The 25920-nt window shown below is 34.2% G+C and overlaps 1 long non-coding RNA gene across 1 annotated transcript in view; it reads left to right on the top strand.

Annotated features, from left to right (window-relative positions):
• The first annotated feature begins 664 nt into the window (after nt 1–664).
• The window catches only part of LOC103879799, a 47337-nt gene continuing 22081 nt past the window's right edge, over nt 665–25920 (top strand). The window contains exons 1-2 of the long non-coding RNA XR_004180101.1: nt 665–1169; nt 10288–10362. This is a non-coding gene — a long non-coding RNA (uncharacterized LOC103879799). The remainder of the gene's footprint in view (nt 1170–10287; nt 10363–25920) is intronic.

Raw genomic sequence — 25920 nt, 5'->3', positions numbered from 1 at the left:
ATTTTTTAATCTTCTGCCCATGGTTATGGCTTTCCTTAATTTCATGTCTCTCAAATAAGTGGTCAAATTCTTCAAAGAATTTATAATTTCAATGTTCACTTTCATGTCTTTAGCACAAAAATAAAAGTAGGTACCCTAATGAAAACAGTAAATTTAACTGATTTAGCTCCCTTCTCTCCCTGATTCAAAATAAAATCCACACAATATTTTAGGTTTTCCATTTTATGTTAATTCTCAGTCCCTTTCTTATTCCTTATTTTTATCCCAAATTATTCTCAATCAGAAATTAACACTTCTTTTACCAAAGCAACCAATAAAATAGTTATAAAAATAAAATAAATCCCACCCATTAATTTTTTTAAAAAGAACTTAGGTAATATATTTTCTTCACAGATTATACTAGGAAAGTCTCAGTGATTTTTTTCCATTCCACCTATAAGACCTTTCTAGCAGGTCATAATATTGTATGATGATCTTCATTATATTTAAAAAATATTGACTATTGTACACATCCTCATATATGGTAATTTGACAGTAGTATACCATAAAAATTCTTTCATATTTCATAATAACCTGTATGCCCACAAATTGTTCGATGAGGACTGCTGATTCTTCACCATAAACAGGTTCTTGTTTTATATATATTAATATTATAAATAAGGTTAGAGTCTACTTTTCCAAGCTTAGAAAATTAGAACATTTTTCACAACTTTGCTCTGATCTCTTATTAGTTGATTTCATAGTGGGTGTCTCAGAATACCAGGAAAAGATGCTTTTCCTATGTTCATTGCTTTACTGGAAGAAAGGAAATCTTGTGTCTCTTATGTACCATGTCTGGATGATTAGTTTTTTTGTTTGTTTTGTTTTGTTTTCCAAGATGATGGTAACAGTACATTTCATTCGACATGCTCTTTTTACAATGTGACATTTACAGCTCCTTTAAATGGAAGCCTTAAACCTGGGAAGAGCTTTGTGATGACTTTGATGAGGAAACTGATAGAACATGGCAGAAGTGATGCTCTGTGACTTCTGATACTGCCTCATAAAGATGCCATGCACATGTCTTGTTCTCTCTCGGAATGCTCCTTCCCAGAGCCCAGCCAGCTACGATGCTTTGATGAAGCCATGAAGTCACAGGGAGAGCTCACGTGTAGATGCCACAGCTTCAGGTGCAAGTCAATAGCCAAAATTGATCACCACATATCTGAGTGAATATGCCATTAAGCAATTTGAGGTTCAATCCTTCAAGCTACCTTTTTAATGCCACATGAAGCGGGGTCAAGGTTTTCTTTATCAGCCACTGTTCAAATTGCAGAGTCATGAACAAGATAAATAACTGATATTGTTTTAAGCTACTAACTTTGTTGTAGCAGCAATGGATAACTAGTAGACCACGTTATAGTAAATATAGAATGCCCTGTTTCTACATTTTTGTTCATGGCCTTTCTTTTCTATTATTTCATCTCCAAATTGTTTTCATGGTGCAAAGACTAGATCAAAAACCATCTGATTAAAAATATCATCTCTGATTTTTTTAGCTATTATTTTTTTTCACTCAACCCTTAGAGTACATGATCTATACATCTCTCATGGCAACTATAACAGTTTATCACCTCATATTCTATGGTTTATGTTCATATCTAATCTTTTTCTATTAGAATTTCAGGTCCTTGAAGATAAGAAATAAGTTGAGGTGCAAACTCTAATAACTAAATAACATTTAAAGTCTAGCAAAATACATGACATGATTCAAAAGTAAGAATAATGATTTTTGTGAACAATACTGAACTTGTTCTCAATATGCTACAGTAAGTACACATTCATATTAGTTTAACTTGTCTATATAGCATCAAGTTATCAAAATGTCTGTGTATTAAAATACTTCATTTGTTTTATACGTAAAACATTACTAAAGCTATTTCTCTCTAATTTCACAAAGGTTAGACGTTTTACATATGAACAAGGATCTTCTCTTGTCACTTGTCTATGATATTTAGTAGAAAAACACTTTTAAACGTTCTGTCTTTGCTGTAGCGTTTCTTTTCTCAGGAACATTAAAATGGTACTGAGATTTAATTCCAACATTAAAATGGTAGAATTCTGCTTTATAATTTTTACCTAAGATAGTGAATTCTTCTGTAAAGAAATAAAGTTTTTCTTTTTTAAAAAAAAAAATTTAAACCTCAAAGTAAGTAGCTGTCTAATTATAGAAGAAATACAAACTTATATACTCTGGCTTTTTCTTAGGATGAAGTACATCTTAAGTGACAGAAGAGCCATTTTGTCAATAAGTATGCTCTACTGAATACTACCAATTAAATCAGAAAGTATTATACACAAATTAGAAAAATTCAAATTATATGGGAGGATTCTTGTCCATTAATTACATCATGCAAGATTTCTTTAAAAGACCTATTTGGAATCATCAATAATTAAAACGTGTTATTTAGGAAAATTATCTTATGCTGCCAATTAATTTTTAAAGACGAATGTAATGTATCATCACAAAATAAAATTCAAAATTTGGAATGAAAGCGAATGAATTTTCACTGATTGAACTTGATATATGACAGATTTTTCAAAAGTGCAAGATCAGTGGAAACTCCATTTACCACAAGTGGTTGAAAATTCAAGATGTTACTGCTAGATAAATTAGATTTAAAAGGCAGGGTGTCTAACTTTCAAAGCTTAGCATCTATCAGTAAAGTTTAAGATCAAAGGAGGAAGGGAAGGCAGAAATAAGGAAGGAGGAAGACAGAGAGGAGAAGAGGCAGAATGAAAACTGAAACATAACAAGCAAGCATTTAAAAGTCAAAGACAAAAAGCTAAAAAATGTATTCAAATGGATCACAAAATAAAAGTCAAATCAATTGTCATTTTAGGCATATGAATAAATTGAAAAGAGATTATGGGAAAGTAATGATGAACTTAAAAGCCAAATATTAGAATCAGATCACCCCAAACTAAGTAGTCATGCGATAGTACAACTATTTATTCCAGTGATACCGAGGTAAAGAAAATAGTCCAAGTGAACAAGAAAAAGTAGACAAAGAATGTGGGATATTCCTGGAATTTTAAGACAGTGAAGAAATAAGATTTGCTTTTAAAATAATTCAGATCTAATCTTTCTGTTCTTCAAAACAATACTCCTCAAACACTTTGTCTCTTCTAAAATAAAATGCAACCTTCTAGATATAAAATAGTGGATTCGTCCCATGTGCTACCTACCATTAATGCTTCCTTTCTTTACACATGTTAACATATTTTTTGTTTCCAAAATATCATTTTGCTTTGGATTATTTTTCTCTTTGTGTCTAAGTATTTTTCCCTGCCTGTTTAACAGATGAATACCTAATCATCTTTCACCACTTGATCTCATATATATAACTACTATATTTCTGCTTCATTTATTAATTTATGCATCTTTTATTTTTTTTTACCAAACTATAAACCACTTTAAGGCTAGAGTTAGGTTTTATTCATCTCTACATATTCTATTTAGAAATTAGCACAAGCACCTGGCAATAAAATATTCACTCAACAAACTTTTGTTGGTGATCCATACGTGAAAAACACACAGATAAAAATAAGGAAGGGAGAAAGAATGAAGAAAAAAGAAAGATGTAGTTTAAAAGTATGGTCAATTCTATTGCCTAATTAATTACTTCTTAAAGAAGAATTTGCCTACACATTTAAAAGAAAAATAAAAATTAGTAACAACATAATAACTTTCGAATAATTATATTAAAAGCAACCACAAAAGATCTCAGAAATTAGAGACTCCTGAAATATTTTGAACACTATTCTATAAAATTCTAATAACAATCTTGCTGACAATTTAAAGCATGCCAGAAGGGAAGTCACAAAGTAACCATCAAATATTATTAGAAGAGAACAAAGAGCAGCTTGACAGAACAGAAGATGAATGGAGGTGCTTCTGTGGACACTGAGTAATTGGTAGAGCTGAGAGCTCAATTAGATATACCCACCACTGAAGCCCTCAATCATTTTCAAATTCCATCTGCCTCTCAAAACTTTTATATGTGAGATTGGCATATACCAATTATTTTTAACAATGTGTCATTCAATAAATGATTCAAGACAAATTAAAATGACCAGGCAAGTCTGCACTGTACTTATATGGTTCCTTAAGGTAGGAATTAGTACATAAATCCTTTTAAGAAAATACATATTAAAATTGATAAACATGTTGTCTGCCAGTTTAAGTTGAACATAACATCGTGGATCTGCTGATACTCTCAGTCCGTGGCATATTCAGAAATTATCATCTTTGTGATAATAAAGAATTAATAAAAAGCCATTTTAAAATTACGCTACACAGATAGCTAGATCTTAAAATTAACAGGCAGGTCAATAAAAGGAAGAAATAATGTTACTGAAGAGGTTAATGGGGAGATTGGCAAAGTGAAATTCTTGGCACACTCTGATGGGGAAAGAATGGCAAAATATAAACTTGAAGTACAAGTGATGAGTGTTAGGCATTGTTCATTAGAATAACATAGGATAAGGCTGAACAAGCAGTTTCTTTGGCGGGTTTTCTTTCCCATTATTTATGTATGGTTTTTACCACCAGCATACTGTTCCACTGATGGAAAGCATTTATGCTGTTAGTGAACAATATGTGAAGTGCTCGGGTGATGAATTACCCATCTGACAAGAAAAAGAGACACAAGTGATCAACGGTCAGTCATTGGGGGACAGTGTTAGAATTTCCACTTATAAACTATTGAAAAAGGCAAGGCACAGTGGCTCATGCCTGTGGTCCCAGCACTTTTTGGGAGGCAGAGTGGGGTGGATCACCCGAGGTCAGGAGTTCAAGACCAGCCTGGCCAATATGATGAAACCCCATCTCTTTTAAAAATCCAAAAATTAGCCAGGTGTGGTGGCACACCTGTAATCCCAGCTACTCAGGAGGCTGAGCCAGGAGAATCGCTTGAACCCAAGAGGCAGAGGTTGCATTGAGCCAAGATCGCGCCACTGCACTCCAGCCTGGGCAACAGCGGGAAACTCTGTCAAAAACAACAGCAACAAAAACAAAAAAGCATATTGGAAATAAAACCATAATTTCTAAAAAGTCATCTTTAGAAATAAAAATGAGAACTTTATGAAACTCTTGTATCAAATAAAACAGCATGATTTCATATAAAAGCTGTGGTCTCAAACAAGAATTTTACAGAGACACATGGAAACAGCATCTTTACTAATGAAACAGTAAATAATAAATAACCAATTACCTTGAAGAAGCTTTTTAAGACACTAAGACTTGAAGGAATCTGAGCATTCATAGGAAATACCTTACATAAGAAGCACAGTCTATTTTCTCCCAGACTTTCCTTCTTTATGGTACACAATCTGCATATTCATTCCCATTTTCCCCTCCTATCTAATGCAGTGTTATTTTCTGGGCCTTGGGCTGTATACTATTTAATGGAAGACTTATCTGAGCCTCCGGACTTGGTTAAATTGCCACCTTCTACTCATTAATTTCAAGCTATAGTTTTTCTGCCTACTACTTAATTACAATTTATAGAATTATATGTATTATTTACTTAGTGGAGGTCTCCACATTGACCTATAATAACCATGATACTAGAAATGGTGTCTGTGCCTGACCCTCAAGTGTATTATGCCAGATACACAATTAAATACTTAACAAGTAATCATTGAATAGGTGAGTGGATATACTATACTTTAAAAAAGTGTAATTATAGAATAAAATTATGAACTCTAAGCACATGAAATATCTTAAAATGGAATAAAGTGTGGGAAGACTAAAATAAATTGTTTTATAGAAAATTTTTAATTTTTATGGCTTTTTGTACAACTTTAATTAATAGTCAGATCTTTAATTAGCAAGACAGTAGGAATGGTAATGAAAATTAATTTAATGTGAGAAAACAATATGAAATAATCTAGAGCAGAAGGTCAGTAATTGCAAGGAGTTATTTAAACTTAGATTCAGAGCTTTCTTAAAAACACATTCAATTTTGTTTAAGCATGAAGCCTCTTTGATATCTATTCCTATAGTTTTTTTGTTACATATATAGGAAATAAAACATTGCTTCAAGATGCATATATTAAACTCTGCATTAATTGCCTTATAGTATATATTTTCTCTTTTTCAGATCCTAGGGATTTAACAGTACATTAATTGAATCATCTAGTATTTCCTAAATTGAAAATTACAGTACAAGGCACTAATCATTTAATGCCATTTTTAGGGAGAAAGAAGCTATAGAAGCTATTGCATCATATCTGCAATGTTGATTTATTCTTTGTATACCTGTTTATTTAATTTGATTTTATTAGTTCCTTGATCAATAAATATATTCATCCATTATTTATTGAGTACCTACTATGTGCCACACTCAGTGTTGACACTAGAGTGCATGACAGACACTGTTTGGTTGTAGGTGGATTGATGGTTTTAATGACCTTCTTAGAAAAATATTTATGTTGAATGAAAGTTGAAAAGGATAAATCATGCACGATCTTTTAAATCGTGGTTAGGCACTTTGACAGTTGTCTAAATTGAATATTGCAAGCATATATACTATATAATTTTCTTCTTGGTCTGTAAAGAATTTTCTTGTATGTCTTTAAGAAAAATAAATTTTAAGGGAATATTTGAGATAATTTTTTTAAAAAAAACAAACTGTTGGGAAGCCCTGGAAGTGGACAGTCAAGCTATAAATGGTTATTTGAAGGAAGACAACGTGAAAGCAAGGACATCAATTAAAAGGTTACTAAAATGATCTGTACGTAATGTCATAGGTAATGGCAATGCAAGTTTATTCATTTTATTTAGTGTTTTGTTGTAAGTCATCTACAAAAATGCGAGATACTCTTCTTGTCTTTACAATAACATGATTAGCAAGAACAAGTGAATGCTTGTCCTTAGGAAGATTACATTCTGTTAGGCACAGACAGATAGCAAACATATATATAAATAAACAACTAGATAGTAGAATTTTACTTATTTTAACTTCTATGAAGAAGATTAAACAGGGAATTGAAATAGAGTATGAGTGAGTGTTAGAGAATAAAGAATGACTGTATATTTTAGGTATTGTAATTAGAGAAGGCCTCTTGGGATGAAAATAATTAGATGAATTTGTGATATATTTGATGGTGAAATGATTAGTGTAGAAGATGGAAATTGGAGACTGGATGATAACCAGTGTTCTGAAATAGATGCATGGAAGTGACATTTACTAGGATTGGAGAAAAATTACAGAGAAACATATGTGGTGGAATGGTTTGTTTGTTTGGTGGATAAGTGAAGAAACAGAAGTTAAATTCTAAATGTACTAATTTGTACATTGTACATAAACATTCAAATATAGAAGTAAAATGGGAAAATATATGTCAGCAGCTTGGAAGAGAGATTACGGGTGAGGATAATATTTGTGAGTTACTATCTTGTAGATGTATTTAAAACTATGAAAAATATACTCTGTGGAGAGGTATAGCTACATGAAAGCTTGAAGCAGTATCAAAAGCTATTGCGGACACATATCTGGAGATACACAAAAATATTCACCAAATACTCTGCCCAAAGCTTGAATGACCTAATGCCTATTGCTCTATCTATCTATTGCTGGATAAGAGACTCTCCCAAAACTCAGTGGCTTAAGACAGTACTCATTTTGCTCTACCTCATTATTTTGTGGTCAGAAATTCCAGCAGAGGTAAGCTTGCTGATTCATTTCTTCTATATGAGCTTGACTGAGGATATTTGACGTTATTCAGATGGTGGAAGGGGCAGTCGGTTGGTTCCAAGATGTCTTCACTTACATATCATAGTCTAAAATAGGGGAGGGGAGGCTGGCCTCAGCTGGTTCTGACTGAGCATCTGGATAAGGTCTTATGGGCATAATAGCCTTGAGATAGTCAAACTTCTTTCAAGTGTGTCAGCATTCTGAAAGAAAGTGTTGAAATCGAGAAGGTAGAAGCTGCATGACTTCCTACGTTTCAGCTTTGAAAGTATTTGTACCATGCTGTGAAGATAGAAGCTATTAGAAGCCCATTCAGATTCTAGGGAAGTGGATACAGAATATATCTCTTGATGAGAGAAGTGTCAAAATTATGTGGACACATTAAAATACACACACCAAAATACACCACTGGCCATAACTTTCATAGATTCCCAAATCCAAAATGAAACTAACCCCTGCAAATCAAACAAACAAACAAACACAAACAAACACTCTAAAAAGTCCTATTGCACTATGATATAAGGCTAAGGCTTGAAGTTTAGAATCTCTTTATCCAAATCATATTCAGATGCAGATGAGAGTCCTTATATTCAGTTTCTCAGACCTGAAGAACTGTGAACTAAAGGGACAAGTTTTGTGACCTTCACAGATCCAACTTACACACAGCAGTCAGTGGTTCACAGCATTCCTTGAAAGGAGTTCAGACCTACTTCCTGGGAACAAATTTCCACGGCTCTTGACTTTGCCCTCTGTGTCTTGATATTATATTCTGAGTCATTCTTCCTGAAAAAAGGAAAGAAAACAGGAAAGAGAGAAAAATAAAGAAAGATCTGTGGGGCAGATCTCAAGATCCTTAAAAAGACCTTCATCTATCTGAAAACTTCATTAAGCATCAGATTAAATCAATTTTGCAAGATGAAAATGTTCTAGACATCTGTTTTACAACATTGTGCTTGTAACAATACTGCACCGTACACTCCAAAATTTCTTAAGAGGGTCAATCTCATGTTGTTGTTTCTGTACTATAATATTCATAAATAAATGAATAACGTCACAAGTTTGGCTTCATCTTTATACTAAGACAACAACCTAATAGCAAATTGGATTTTATCTTTTCCCTGAGAGTTCTACTCTTTTCTGGCTGGAAAAACTGTCCTGGTTCACTAACATTTCATCTAAATTCTATTCCAAAATGAAAGTTAGATTTTCCATTCATCCATTTCTTTCCTTATGATAAGCAAGTAGAAGAAGAAAAGTGACAACTTCAACATTTAATCCACCAATCCTGTCAACTAGATCACTGGCTTAATTTGGAACATGTGTCCTCAACATTATGGCAGAATTCCACTACTATTTAACAAGAGACATCTTTTCTCGACTTTCCAATACATTTTTTTCTCACTTCACTACAGACTCATACCAATAGAACCCCTTTAGATTCTGACTGCTACCTAATCTTATAATGATTGTAATATGTTTTAGGTATTTGTTAAAGCATCATCCCATTTTCAGATGCACCATTCTGTTTCAATTATTTTTTGTCATTACAATAATCTCAAAATACACTGGTTTTAAATAACGATTATATTGTTAATGTTGTCATTTGGGCATGAAGCATTTTAGCATAACCTGGCTAAATGATCTCTGCTCCATGCAGCACTAACAGAGGCCATTTGGTGTCATTCAGCTGCTGAAAGGGCTGGAAGTCACTCACATGTTTAGTCCTTTGAGGGGGTCACTGGAAGTCTGGGGTCACTTGGATCTGTTACCCAGTGTCTACATATTTACATTCCTCAATGGTAGCCTCAGGGTAAGAATTCTTAAATAACATCTAAGAGCACTAAGTGTTCCAGTAAATAAAATGAAAGTTCCATGGTCTTGTATTCCCTAACCTTGGAAGTATTGAAGCATCATTTCTGTCATACTCTTATTTGCCAAGGAAGACATAAACCCACCCTTGATAAAGGGGAGAGATCATGTGTGTTAGCTCTTAAAAGGCAGTATGTCAAAGAATTTGCAGTTTTTAACATTACCTTTTTCATTAACAGGCTAACTGGTACATAACCTGTCTTATGTTTGTATATAGATATATTCAGACAACAGTAAAAGTAAATAAACTACAGCTTAACACATTATCATGGATGAATCTTATAATGTAGCATAATGTGTGATAAATACAAAGCATAAATTAATATACATGGTATGATTTGATTTATATAAATTTCCACAGCTAAGAAAACTAAACAATATGCTATTTTTTTTCATGTAACAATTAAAATAAAGTTTAAGATACTGGCTACCTTTAGGAGCCAGATAATGAGTGCAATAGGAAGGCACATACAAGTGCTTCTAAAGTGAGAGTAACTAACCTTCAGCTAGCTCTTGGGACCACCAGCTTTAATTTCCTATTAACTGATCGTATGTTTTTAGACACTTCAGAATGTATGCTATGTTCAGCTAGCTCTTGGAGCACCAATTCTTGTTTTCTTTTAACTGATCATATATTTTTAGACACTTCAGAATATGCTATGTTTCAAATTTTGAACAGGAATGAAGAAGGGATGAAGAAATGAAGAACTCTGAAAAAAAACTCTCGAGAAATTTTGAAGAGCAGCATAAAAAGGTACAATTACTAGAAGAGACAGAGTAAATGAAAATTTTATGTTTCTTGTTTGGGAAATCGTAGAACAAGAGCATAATCAAGGAGAGAGGGAGAAGGAAATATTTAAGAAAAGATAGATTAACAAAAGAACTGTATTTGTAGTGATAGATAAGGAAAAGGATCAGAGCATAAGAGAAGGTCTGGTGTTTGACAGGAGGAAAGACACAGGCAATGAATGAGGGGAATCTGGGTTCAGATGCATATAGATGTCTAACGACAGGAAAAGCTATATGGATAATTATCCTGTAAAATAGTCATTTGAGGTTAAAAATTCACTTAAAATTTATCAAGATGCCACTTTTTGTTTTGCAAAGAGAAATAGAACTGCTAAGTCACCTGGACATAACATGCCCCCAGGATATCCTGCATTCTTCCTGAAGGAAAACTAAGATAAGAATCTAAGTTTTAATCAAAACAACACTGTTGCTCGTAGTATTAGAATATGAGAATTTGGTCTGATTGTTTAATTGTCAATGACGTTAAACTAAGAGAGCCATCCAGCTGTTTCTATCTTTAGTGATAATTCCGCCAAAGAGGCTAGATGGCTATGTCACCCTGGACATTGCTGTACTGGACATTTGATTGACATTGAATTGTACAGTCTAGTAAAGGCTTTTAAACGTGGTTAGGACTCGAGGTAGATAATATTGTTCTCATACACTTATATTGACAAATTCATAACTCATTCTAAAATATCCTGAGTGAAATATATGAATACAGGAAGATCTCACTAATGCAAACTTCCGCTGTCATCATGCCGCTGCTTTACTTCTCACTTGTTATATTCTATACTCTCCATTTTCATCTAATGGAAATGAACTAGATTCAACAGATTTATCAATCTAAGGGATACCTGGTGGTAGTCAATAGCACTGTTTTCATTTTCTAGCTTACATTTAAAACACAAATGGAGTAAATTACTGGATAAACGTGTAAGAAGTGCTCCATACTTTGTGTGATAGTTTTAAAAGCTTTTGAAAATAAATATGAATATCATGTAAGCATTTCCACACTGTTTTAAGTACAATTTATATTTATAAACTTTAGAGAATCAATTCACAGAGATGAGAGAACAGCATGTAAAGTGGGAAGCTAAATAAATTACACATCACTTGTGGAAAAGCCACAGAAGATGTGAAATAGCATTGCCATTCAGATTTAATGTTTTCTTTATTAGGGTGTGTAAATCCCAACTAATAGATTGACTGTACATAAGAGTCATTTTGGGTCATCCATGCTCTGAAGTTAGAAAAACTGTTTAAGACTTAAGGTGCATAAAGAACACTGTAAGTTCAAGTCAAGGAGATAGCCAATGATCAACTATGTAGTTTTCCCAGACTATTATTCTATCTACTGGCCACTAGATGGTTATAAGTGTAAATCAAAACAAGCTAGATGTTTTGATTACAAACAAACAAGCTAGATGTCCAACGCTGTATGTATGCACACAGCACTGCTATCAAGTCTCATTTCACTCTTCCTTTGAATGAAATGATTGATTGATTGTTCACAGCTTGCAGGACTCTGCACTGCCCAAGATCCATCTCTGCTGTGCACACTCCACACTGAGTTTGCATCATTGACTTTCTGCCAGCCATTTTGCTGCCAGGACACAGAGTGACATTTAATGATCTTTCAACATGACAATGTCACATGTGTCACTCTTTATCATTTGTGACAGACCTAAATTCAAATGCAAACGTGAAATGGAGACTGACTTCAATCCAAACTCTGATACACTTTTGAACTCACAACTATCAGCACAATTTGATGAGATACATAGGAAAGAAAATAACCTGTTGAGTATACCATAAATAAAAATACCAGGTCTAAGACAATCCTGCAAAATCAAGGTATTTTAATTTTATAAAGGAATTATTCTGATAATATTTCAAGTTGGAAACTATAGTGTCTCAACTGTCATATCAACTAACATCAAAAGCTATGTGAACTTGGGAAAGATAATTTACTTTTAATGTACTATTCTGATTTACAAACCAAATACCATAGTACCCGTAGGAGCTCTTTATAAAGCTCTTGAATGAGGAGAAGCCTCAAAAGTTATAACATTCATTTAGAAGAAAATAAAAATCACCATAATTATGCAAAAGTTTTCTAAACTCTTTCTTTTAATCATCTTAGTTTTCTGGAAGCACTATTTTCCACTATTGTGTTTTTTTCCTAAACAAAATAACTTCCTGATACCTGTAAGTCCCCCAATGCCACAAACACTAACCTATATGTGTGTAGCAGAATTTCACTGAAATTTAGGACTATATTAGAAAATTGGTAATGCATTTCAATACGACTTAACAAATCATTATTAAAATGATTAGAAAGATAAATGTATACAAGGAATTCAGGATTTTGGAGATGCCTCAGCCATCCTGGATAGCTTTAACTGCAAGTGATGCTTTACTTCTATTTTAGAAACTAAAATATCCTTTGTTTAAAAGTCTTTAATTAGGAAATGTTTGCTATTAAGCCACTTAGTTTTCACTTTTCAGTTACTGAAATAAGAAAAAAAGAAAGTCTTCAAAATATAATATTTATGTGAACATAAACTTCATGAAGTTAGACACTAACCTGTGCATGTAGGCTAGGCATGGCTATTCAAGCCTATAAGCCCAGCACTTTGGGAGACTGAGGCAGAAAGCTTGCTTGAGCCGAGGAGTTCAAGACCAGCCTGGGCAACATAGTGAGACCCCATCTCTAAAAAAAAAATGTTAAGAAACTAGCCAGGCATGGTGGTGCATGCTTATGGTCCCAAATACTTGGTAGACTGAGGCGGGAGGATTGCTTGTGACTAGGAGGTCAAGGGTGCAGTGAGCCATGATCATGCCCTCCAGCCTAGATGACAGAGCAAGACCCTGTCTCAGAAAATTAAATAAAAAAACGAAAAATAATTATAGAATTAAATATTATATATGTATTTATATATCACAAAACTTTATTAATTTCACAATAAAGAACAAGTTTTCTTATGTCTCACAATAAAAAGAAAACCTCTTTGCTGTTATACTATGAACTCACCAAAGTCTTTTTTTCAAATAAATGTGTCTTTGATCTGATCTCCCTTTACTTCAGATCTAAGGCAATTTTTACATTCTGTCCTACATTTTCATTACTGGAGTGCCTACCTAATCTTTTATTCTATCTGTTGAGTGATTGAGAAGGGAGAACTATGCAGTGTAAGCAAGATAGGGGCAACCATAGAATTTATCATGCATTTGAGTACATACATACATACACGTATAACATTTGAGTAAAACATTTTCATGCCATCAGTGCCATAAAGGCATTAGCCTCAAGAACCCCACAGAATCTGCAGTGTGTTATACTTCCTAGAGTGGATTCTGGCAGTGCCCCACCAAACTTCCCCTTCATATCAGGGCCCCTTTCCTTATTCGATTGACATTGACTGTTAACAATGCCCAGCTGCTTCCTTCTTCTGAGAATTGTCTTCAGCCAAGGGAGCCACATCACTCAAGGGTCAGCCCCACTCCTACCCCATCTGGGGCAGACAGGGTGCAAGGTAGGACTAACTCAGTTCCTTTTGCGATCACACTGAAGCCAACCGAAAGCACACTCTTGCTTATCTTCTCTCTCCTGCCGTAAATTGTGTCCCATGCTTTATTTCTCCTACGAGCACTCTCTCAATAAATCACTTAAACAGAAATCCACATTGTATAATCTGTTTCTAGGGAATCTGATCTAGGGAAGTTGGCACTGTGAGTGGGTCTAGAAAACAGACTTAAAGGATGAGGTCCTGGATTTGGGTCGCTTGCCAGATGAATGCCAGGAGTATCCCATCCCTGAGGGTAGGGAAAGTGATGGAAATCTATGAAACCACAGCAATGTAATTCCTGACTTTTACTTGCATGAATTGGAAAGGGATACAGTGCCTGTCTCAGGAATTTGAGAGGTATTGAACTGGGAGACTATTTCTCAACTTGATGGATTTATATAATAGTGGAAATAACAAGGTCATATCATCAAATTAGCAATTTAAAGTCAAATGTGAGGGTCAGAGGGCCTTCTAAGCTGTATTCAAATAGATTGTCCTCTCTTGCAGCTGGAAAAGAGACATGACTGAGTATAAGGCGCAACACTTAATTCTGAGAGGGGCCGACTTTCAGGAAAGCCTCAAACACTAAAGTTGGAACTCTGAGAGGGAAGGAGTGAGGCCCTAAGATTTTGAGTGAGACTATCTCAGTAATACACTTGAGAATGTTGAATCATCAGTTCCTCCTGCACTATCTGAATCTCCAAGAGTGGCCCACCTTCCCCTGTTAAAAGACTCTCAGAAGATAAGGTAGAGCACTCAAATGAGGCAGTTTTCTTCCCAACAGTGCTTTCTCTCTGCAGGGTTTCTCCGCACCCCTCCTGGCCGTGATATAATTAGGGTCAAATTTCAGCATGAATCTAGTGGGAACTTGCCCAGAGTACAGATGGATAAAAAGAATATATGTAACAGTTGCTGATACCTGACTAACATTACCAGTGAGTATGTGTAAGAATGGATCCTGCAGGTGCTAGAATAAGAAAGTTGGAATATACGGTTGATAAGAGAGTTTGTAAACATCCAGGATCTAACATGCTGGCAAGTGCGCTAAGTGACAGTTCTGTTATGCTTCCCTGATGGCTTTTGGAATCGTGGAAAAAGCAATAAAAAGGGATTGGAAAAAGTAATAAAAAGGGGTGGTCCACAATAAATAGGGCAGAGATTCCAGAACTACCATAATAAAGTGTGGTGGAATGGATCAATAATCTCAAGGGTATAAACCTTCAGCTGTAAGATTAATAAATATTGGAGACCAAATTTATAGCATGCAGACTATAGCTTATAATAATGCATTAAACACTTGAAATTTTCCAAGAGTATATCACAAATGTTTTTATCATATGCACACATACAGCCACACTCACAAATGGTAACTATATGAGATGATGGATATGTTAATTAGCTTGATTGTGTTAATCATTTCATGATGTATATAAACATCAAAGCATCACATTGTACTCCCTAAATATAGGCAATTTTTATCTGTCAATCTTATCTCAATAAAACTGAATAAAATGAAGGAAAATTAGCATCAACAAACAAACACAGTCTCACAGAAGCAGATGTGTTAGAAAAAGCTCTATTAACACAAGATTAAAAAAACTCACAGGACAAGCATGCTCTTTGGGAGTACCCTTAGAAAACTCCAGTTATCAAGAATACAGGGAATGATATGGATAGAGAGGTCCCAGAATCATAAAAAAAAAATCACAGGAGTGGTCATTTCTCTAGGTTGGGGCAGATGGTGAAAGATGTCGCTAGAGCTCTGCTCTCCCCAGTAGGAACAGGGATGCTAGGATAACAAAGGCCATTTGACAGAACTTAACTATCAGAAGCAAAGTATGTATAATGGTGTAAGTTAGTCACAAGGTTAGAATGTCTATAACCAGTGGGAATCTGTGGTGATTACTCATTGTAACTGGCTAAATGGATAGACAGCCAAAATGGTACCTCTTGATATATAACCAAAAGAGATTAAAATGAAGGTGCTGAAGCCAGCATTTTGCCCATTTTCCAGACCTAAACCAATTCCAGATTATGGAGAAATCCAGTCCCCATGAGGAAGGACCTTCTAACACCAGGACAGGAGTAAATAGTAATGATCCTCCCCATTTTATCACGAAGCCTATGGTTGTTTTGGGGAATAACCACAACCCCCAAGGGAAACCTACCAAGTTATTTGAGGGATGGTAGATACAGTGCACACATAAGGCTCAGATCACTGTGCTTTTAGCCCAGATCTGTTCAAAATGTGTCTATTGTGTTAATGGATCCACCTGGCAGTCATTTCTTTAGATTGAATTTATACAATTTAAATGAACATTCTTTGTTGTTTATAAAAATCTTCAGTGGGTTAAGAGCTATTAAAGTAGAAAAATTCGTGTGGAAGCTTCTGAAACTGTCCCTTTCCCCCTGGAAAGACAATAAATATAAAGTAATATAGTATCCCGAGATAATGACATACATTGATATCATATCCAAATATTTAAAGGATGCACTTAATTCATAAGTCTGTGCCGTGAAAAACTGGATAAATCATGCCAGATAATAGGGGACTACTGCAAATTAACAAAGCAGTAGCTACATAATGTGGATTTTGTGACTATGTCGCTAGGCCCATTGAAAATATCTTTCAACTGTGAAAGCAAAAGAAGCGTGTTTAGAAGGAGAATTCATCACCAGCAGACCCACAGTACAGGAAATATAAAAGAAAGTTATTCAAGAAGAGAAAAAAAGGTAATAGATGAAATATGTTATGAAGGGCATCAAAATGGTAACATGGATAAACATACGACAAAATTTTCTTGTTTATAAATATCTTTAAATGATAGTTTACTATTTAAAAAATGCTACACTGATTATCATGAAGAAGTAGAATGGCTGCTATGTATTGAGGGCAGGAAGGAATATGTTTGGCATTTCAGTGATCCCTTAGGTATCTCTTGGCAAACAATATCTACTTCTAACTCGAAATTCTCATGTACAGCAACAATGACCTGTGTCTGTGTTTAGTGTTTCATAGGAGTGATGACTAACTACATCTAAACCAGCTGTAGAGAGGCCTGTTCAAATAGTATTGAAAAATAATCCTCAAGCCAGAATAGTTAAATATCAGTCTAAATATAAGTGCCTACTATCAAAGAAATGATTAGAACTGTTCAAATGCCAAAGTCGTATTTTAACAGAAATACCTAACTGCCTTTTTGTTCTACAATTAAAAAAAACAAAACAAAACAAAACAAAACCCTGAGTTCACTGTTATGAGATACCTTCCAAAGTTTTAACCAATTTGTGAGCTTGTTATTATAATTCTCTACCAATATGTGGTGGCTGTAATGATTTGTGAATAAGGTAACATATCATTGGTGAATATTATGATACTAATAAATAGGCTCAGTAAATCAGCATACATATTTATATAACTCTTCTTAAGAGGCAGATCTTAATGTTTTCTGAAGCAATGCATTATATAACAGCAAGAACATCAAAGTTAACATAGACACCCAATAATATAGATTTGGCCAAGGACTCTTGCTGTGAAAAGTCATTTAAAATATTGTCAATTCTCTCACTTTCACAAGACATGTCATTTCAGACCAACCTCCAGCATTTTCACAGTTGCTGATTCTTTCTTTATCCCATTCATTTAATGTGAGGATTTGGAAAATACAGTGATTTTTTTTTTCTATACGCATTTACATTTTATTTGAACCAGTCACTTCCTTCAATTAGTATACAAGTAAAAGAAAAAGAATCATTTATATAATCATCACATGCCAAAATATCATAGAGAAGATTAGGATCAATATAAAGATATTTTGAATAATTATATTTAAAAATTTCATCAACTGAATTTGAACACAGGATCCCACACATACTCTTGGCAAAAGCACAAATTATTTGAATCAATTTTGTGCTTATAAAGACATGCTTGACTTTTCTGCAACGAGAACTATCATGATTTTATAAAAAGCTTGTAACTAGACCCCAAACAACCTAACAATTTTTATCTTCTCACTTTAAAAGGTGAGAATGGTAGATGTAAAATACCAGCTGATATGGTTTGGCTGTGCTCCCACCCAAATCTCATCTTGAATTGTAGTTCCCATAATGTAGTTTTGCCCAATGATATCTAAGCAAAAATGATTTGTCAATTTTCCAGTAATTTTTCCTAAAACACAGGAGAGTAAATATTCCCTATCTCTTTATAATGCTTATAGTCTAAAAGCAAAAATGTTGCCTATAATTTGAGTTTTAAAATGAATAGGAATTTAGAAAGGTCTCAGGTCTCTGAAACCGATGACCCTCCGTATAAATATGGGCTTTCCATCTCTAGGGATTTTTTTAAAAATTTACAAAGGAAAAACAAAACAAAAAAATTACCTAATTTAAATCACTGTCTTTTTTTTGTTTACTTGCTTTTTTTTTTTTTTTTTTGACACATGCAGTGAAACTAATCCTAAATAATAAAGAGATGAAAGATGATAGCTGGATGTAGTAGTCAAGGAAAAATAATTTATAAGTCTGGTAGTTCTATTGGAGTTATTACCTTGTTTTTATCTTAACAACCATCAGAAGGAATCAACAGAGGGCAGATAATTTCAGCACTTTTAAACATTTAAAGAAAGAAGTTAGTTTGTACATGACTTTTTATCTTCAGTGATTTTATTTTAGAATAGTTTATATTCGAAAAAATGCAAAAAAATTACAAAAAAGAGCCCCTTATTTTTGTCACCTACCTTCTTCTAAAGTTAATATTAATATAACCATTTATATTAAAACTGGAAGATTAGCATTGGTACTGATTGTATCCAAATAACTACTGATTGTATTCAGATTTTTCCAATTGTTCAACTAATGTTTTATATCCATTGCAGAATCCAATCCAGAATACAAAATTGCATTTAGTCATAACGTCTCCTTGATCTCTTCCTGCCATTGACTTTTTCCCTTGGATTTCTTCAGTTGTATGATCTTGACACATACGAAGAATACTAGTCAGGTATTTTGCATGCTCCCCAATTTGTGTTTGAGCTTTTCTTATGCTGAGACTGAAGTTAAGGGTTTGGGGAAATCATACAATAAAGGTGGCCTTGGTTTTTATTAATCTGATAAATTCTTTATTTCTTTTCACTTTTGAAAGATGTGTTTTGCTGGTATAAAATTCTGAATTGACAGTTTTTTCTTTTGCTTGTTAGTTTTCCTTTCTGTATTTTAAACATGTAACTTCACTACCTTCTTTCTTAAATGTTTTCTGGTGAGGGATGTACTAAAATTCTTATCCTTGTTTCTCAGTATGATAATATTTTCTCCCCCCATGGCTGTTATCAATATTTTCTTTGTTTGTTTCGTTGTTTTTCTTCGTTTTGTTTTGTTTTTTTGTCTTTGGTGTTTAGCTGTTTAAATGAATATACTATGCTTTGTGTGCTTGCATTTAATGTTTTTCTTGTTTAATGTTTCTGAACTATTTTTGTCTGATGTTTGGTGTCTGTCAATAATTCAGGAAAATTCTTGTTCATTGTTTCTTCAGATTTATCATTTGCACTGTTTTCTCTTCTGAGATTCCAGTTAGGCACATTTTAAGCCATTTTATATTGTCCATCAGGCTTATATGCTCTCGTACATTTTTTCTACTATTTTTTTTTCCCTTGGATGATTTTATCAACCAATTTGCAAGCTCACCAATTCTTTCTTCAACCATATTGAGTCTACAGGTGAGCCCTTTCATTTATGTTCCTGTGTTTTGATTTATAACAGTATTTGTTCTTTTTTATGGTTTATATAAGAATATTGTGCACCCCATCACCCTTTTTCAAAAGAGGCTTTAATGCGTAAATCACAGTGATTTTAAACTCCTAGTCTAAAAGATTCAGAACCTGTGTCTGATGATTATTTTGTTACTTCAGATTGCTTTTTGTCCTCCCTTTGCATATGCTTTGTAATATTTTGTTAAAAGCTGGGTGTGTTATACACAACAGTTAATGCTGAGGTCAGTATGTTTTAGACACAAATGTATGTATATCTCATTTTATAGTAAGTATTTTTATGAGAATTTGTGTTGATCTAGCCTGGAGCTCATGTGGGACTGAAGTTGCTTGTCAGTTAAGGCCAGTGTGCCAGTGGATTTGAATTTCCTTTATTTCCAGGGACTTCCTCTCAAATATCTATGCTCCAGTAGGCCTTGAGTCTTCCCGTTCTGCTGTTACTTAGATGATTCCTACCACAGCTGTCCCAGATGGCCTCCACTGTGGTTTTTATTTGGTGCTTAGTAGTGCATTGGTGTGGAGCAGGGGAAATGGGGCATTCTCACGTATTCTGATTCAGCCTCAGTCTTCAGCAGACTCTGTTGTACCTGGTCTCAAGTCTGCATCTTTACAAGTCCTCCTGCACCATCTGCAGGGGTAAAGAGTGTATTTTCCTCTTTCTTTCTAGCCACTGGTTTTACCAGTCTTAAGTTGGCAATGTTTTTGGTTCTTTCCTCTGAGGAACAAGCTTTTTCCACAGGGTAGATAGGGAAGCTGGGAATAGGAGGAGCCTCAGAAGTGTCTGCCAATCCTTCCCTCTGGCAGCATGAGGGAAGATTTCTCAGGGCCCTGGTGGATCTTCCCTGTAAAGTCATGGTGCGTTTCAGAGAAGAAAAGATTGTAGAAGAAGCAAGCAACCTTTTTTATGTCAGAGGCCCCCTGAGCTTCATACTTTAATGTTAGCCACACTCGGCCTTTAGCAATTCATTAAAAATACTTAGCTGAATCTTCTCATTGCCTTGGAGAGCCTCCAGGAGAGTCTCTCTTTTAATATATACACACATTTTTTGGACCCTGTGGGGACTTGTCTTTCCCCAGATATCAGATTAAGTGTTTGTCTTTCCCGGGATATCAGAATCTTCAGTTCTCTGGTTTGTTTGTTTGTTTGTTTTTGTTTTTTTTAAAGTCATATATTTGCAATTTGATCAGTTTCTCACTCTTTAATTTTTATTTGTTTTTGTATGGGTAGAAACAATGCTCTTTCCTCCTCTCTATATTTTTAAGATGAAACTTGTAGTCCAAAGTAACACATAGGCTTTTCCCTGAATGGTTATAGCTATCTTATTGTTAATTCTTCAAAAAACAAAGAGTGGCAATATAAGAATATATTATAGTTTAAAATCTGGGTCCAGGAGTGGTGGCTCATGCCTGTAATCACAGCAATTTAGGAGGCTGAGGCAGGCGGATTGCCTGAGCTCAGAAATTCAAGACCAGCCTGGGCAACACAGTGAAATCCCGTCTCTACTAAAATACAAAAAATTAGCCGGGCATGGTGTTGTGCACCTGTAATACCAGCTACTTGGGAGGCTGAGGAAGAAAAATTGCTTGAGCCTGGGAGGTGAAGGTTGTAGTGAGCCGAGATCACGCCACTGCACTCCAGCTTGGGTGACAGAGTGAGACTCCTTTTTTGTGACCCAGAAATAAAAAAAATAAAAATAATAAAAAAGGAAAGAAAAATACCTGAAGCCTTATTTCAGTGGCTTAATTCCTCATTTTCAGATATTATTCAATAAATGTGTTCTGAGCTTTTATTATAGATGCCATGTATAGTCTTCCCAGATGGCAATAAGCCTTCTTGAGAAAGCAGTTTCTAAGGTATACTGATATTTCTTCTACCCACTGAGCAGAATGATTTTGGCAGCAATTGTAATATGTGAGATATATATAAAAACACATACATACATCTCTCTATATATATACAGTTGATATTTGGATGTATTCCAACATATATTTAATAACTAAAAAAGTTATTTAATTCAAGACAGAAAAGGAAAACAGCAAAAAAGAAATAATTAACAGTGCCTAAACCCACCCACTCCAGAAAAACAACAGAATATCATTTTCTAAAAATCGCAAAAAAAAAAAAGTAAGAGAGACATACGGACAGAACATTATAATTAATGTGTGTCACAGCTTCGTGCTAACATCTTTTTCCTCCTCACTAGGGAAGTAGTGAGAAACTTCAGCACATGGCTAGGAGAGATTCCCCGACCAGCTTCTAAAACTCTCCTTTAGATTGCTGGTTATGTGTTCTTTGATTTTCTTCTGCAATTTTCTGCTTTTCTGCTTAGGAACAGCTTCTTTTCTCTACTGGAATTCGATAGTAGAGAACTCTCAGCTATTCGTTCTGCTGTTATGCAGAGTTCACAGTTGACTAACACATCTACAGTATCTGTATTTCGAAAACAGAGGAATTTGTTTCAATGCCAAGTCATTTAACTATTGGCTAGAGTGCAACCCCGGAATGGTTTACCCATTGATTCTGAACAAAGAAGAAACGAGGCCTGTGCTTGTTGGAGAGGAAATTTTTTAAATTTAATTCTGTTGTTTTGTCAGGAGAGAGCTCCTTTCTTTATGAGTCAAATCTGAAAAATATGCCCCCCAGAGCACAGAAATCAGCAAATTTCTAATAACTTTCCTCTCATTTAATGGAATATCTTCTGTTGTAGTACTGTGATTTTACTGGTTATTAACTGATTCATGTCCACTACATGTCAGCCTCATGACAGGGCATTTTAATATTGGATAAAAAATATACTTAAATTTGGTCGGCTGTGATGGCTGCCTTCTGTAATCCCAGCACTTAGGGAGGCTGAGGCGGGCGAATCATGAGGTCAGGAGTTTGAGAACAGCCTGGCCAACATGGTGAAACCCCGTCTCTACTAAAAATGCAAAAAATTAGCTGGGTGTAGTTGTGGGCACCTGTAATCCCAGCTACTCAGGAGGCTGAGCCAGGAGAATTGCTTGAACCCCGGAGGCAAAGGTTGCAGTGAGCCGAGATCGCACCACTGCACTCCAGTCTGGGCTACAGAGCAAGACTCCATCTCTAAATAAATAAATTAACTAATTAATCACATTAAATTTAAAAATACATATACACACAAATATTTACATTTTAAAAAAAATATACTTTAAGTTCTGGGATACATGTGCAGAACGTGCAGGCTTGTTACATAGGTATACATGTGCCATGGTGGTTTGCTGCACCCATCAACCTGTCATCCACATTAAGTATTTCTCCTAATGCTATCCCTCTCCTAGCTCCCCACCCCCGGACAGGCCCCCATGTGTGATGTTCCCCTCCCAGTGTCCATGTATTCTTGTTGTTCATCTTTCACTTATGAGTGAGAACCTGCTGTGTTTGGTGAATCCACTTTGTATTTCTACCAATGGTGTATAATGTATAATGTATAATGATTATCTTTTTTCCACATCCATGCCTTGTTACCTCTTACCTTTTTAATAACAGCCATCTTAACAGTGTGGTTTGTGTATGTGAATATATATATAAAAATATATATTTATGTAAATATATATTTTGTAAGTATTTATGTAAATATATATGTAAATTTATGTGTGTATATATATAAATATATATATATGTAATATATTGGTGTAGTTTTGATTTGGATTTGCATTTCCTGATGATTATTCCTACTGGCCATTTTTATGTCTTCTTTGAAAAAAAAGTCTATTCAGATTCTCCCCCATTTTTTAATTAAATTGTTTTGGTTTTTCATTATTGATTTTCTTAGATATTTTGGATATTAATCCCCTTACCAATTATATGGTTTGCAAATATTTTCTCCCAATTCATAGGCTGCTTTTACATTTTGTTGATTGCTTCTTTTGCTGTGTGGAAGCCGTTATTTGATACAATCCTACTTGTTTGTCCTTGCTTTTGTTGCCTGAGTTTTTGGTTAATATCCAAAAATATACTGCCAAGGCCAACATAAAGGGAACTTTTCCCTGTGTCTTTTTCTGTGAATTTACTGTTTCTAATCTTATGTTTAAGTCTGTAATCCATTTTTAATTTACTTTTGGGTGTGGTGTAGATTAGGATTCAATTTCATTCTTTTGCATGTGGATATCCAGTTTCCCAACACCATCTATTGAAGAGACCGTCATTCCCAATTGTATCTTCTTGGTGGGCTTGTCAAAAATTAGTTGACAATATTTGCTTGGGTTTATTTCTGGGCTTTTCTTTCTGTTCCGTTGGTCTATATAGCTATTGTTATTCCAGCACCATATCATTTTTATTACTGTAGCTTTGGAATGTAATTGAAAATAAGGGAGTGTCATGCCGCCAATTAATTTTTTTATCATTATCTTGGTTAGTTGGGGTCTATTTTGGTTGCATATAAATTTAAAAATTGATTTTTCTATTTCTTTGAAAAATGCTATTGGAATTCTAATAGGGATTATGTTGAATATCTATATTGGTTGGGTAATATGAAATTTTTAGTGTTCTTCCAATCAACAAACACTGAATAACCTTCCATTTATTTGTGTCTCCTTCAATTTCTTTTACCAATGTTTTATAGTTTTGGGCATACAAATCTTTTACCTCCTTAGTTAAATTTGTATTTAACTATTTTACTTATTTTGGTACTATAGTAAATTGGATAGTTAGGTTGATTTCTTATTCATATAGATTGTTTTTGCCATAAAAATGCAAATAATTTTTGTACATTGATTTTGCACCTTGCTGCTTTACCGAATTTATTTATTTTTTTCTAAAAATGTTTACGGTGTTTAGAATTTTTTACATAGAGTATTATGTCATCTGTAAACAAAGATAACTTTGCTTTTTCTTTCTGATTTGAATTACGTTTTTTCTTTTTCTTGTCTCATTGCTCTTGTTAGTACTTCCAGAACTATATTGAGTAGAAGAAATAAGAGTGAACATCCTTATCTTGTGCCAGAAAGTAGAGGAAAAGCTTCCAGTTTTCCCGCCCCACCACTGATTAAGCTCTAGACTTTTCATAAATGACCTTTATTATGTTGAGTAACAACATAACTTATCTTGTTAAGAGTTTTTATCATTAAGAGATGTTGAATTTTGTCACATGCCTCTTCTGCATCAGTTGAGATAATTAGATGGTCTTCATCTTCTTTTAGTTATTGTGGTGTATCACATTAATTTCACTGATTTGAATATGTTAAACCAACCTTACATCCTGGGATAAATCCTGCTTGGTCATGGTGTATAATTTACTTGATGGGTTGTTGAATTTGATTTGCTTGTATTTTATTCAGAATTTTTGCATTTATATCAATCAGAGATATTGATTGGCCAATAGTTTTCTTTTCTTCTAGTGTCCTTACCTGGCTTTGGTATCAGGATGAGGCTGGCCTTATAAGTGAGTTTTAACATAATTCCTATACTTCTACTTTTGGAACAGTTTAAGAAGGGTTACTATCAACTTGTCTTTGAATGTTTGATATAATTCGGTAACAAAGCCATCTGTTCCTAAGCTGTTCTTTTTTTTTTAGAGTTTTTCTATTACTACTTCAATCTCTTTGTTATTTGTCTGTCCAGGCTTTTGATTTATTCTTGATTCAGTAAAAATAAATTTTAGAAGTTGAACCTAAAAAAGGAAACCAAAACCAAGCAAGAAGAAATTGACAGTAATATATTAATAGAAGGAGACTTCAATACCCCACTTTGAATAATAGATAGAACTTCCACACAGAAAATCAGTAAAGAAATAGTAGACTTGAACAATCCTATAAACCAAACAGACTTAATAGAGATATACAAAACTTTTCAAAAACAGCAGAATAGGACACACATTCTTCTCAAAAGCACATGGAAAACTCTCTAGGATAGATCACATGTTAGGTCACAAAACAGATCTTAACAAATTTACGAAGACCAAAGTCATATCAATTGTCTTTTCTGACCACATGGAATGAAACAAGAAAATAATGAAGCAAGAAAAATAGGAAAACCACAAATACATGGAAACTAAATAATACATTCTTGAACAACCACTGGGTCAAAGAGGGAATCAAATGAGAATTTTAAAATTATCTCAAGATGAACAAAATCACAACTTGCCAAAATTCATGTGATGCAGCTAAAGTAGTACTAAGAGGGATGTTTATAGCAGTAAATGCCTACATTAAAAAGGAGATTTCAAGTAA

This window comes from Papio anubis, chromosome 19 (assembly GCF_008728515.1).
Source record: "Papio anubis isolate 15944 chromosome 19, Panubis1.0, whole genome shotgun sequence".
In the NCBI taxonomy this organism is placed as follows: domain Eukaryota; kingdom Metazoa; phylum Chordata; class Mammalia; order Primates; family Cercopithecidae; genus Papio; species Papio anubis.
Note: the sequence above shows the minus strand (reverse complement) of the source record. Positions and strands in the feature narration are given on the sequence as shown.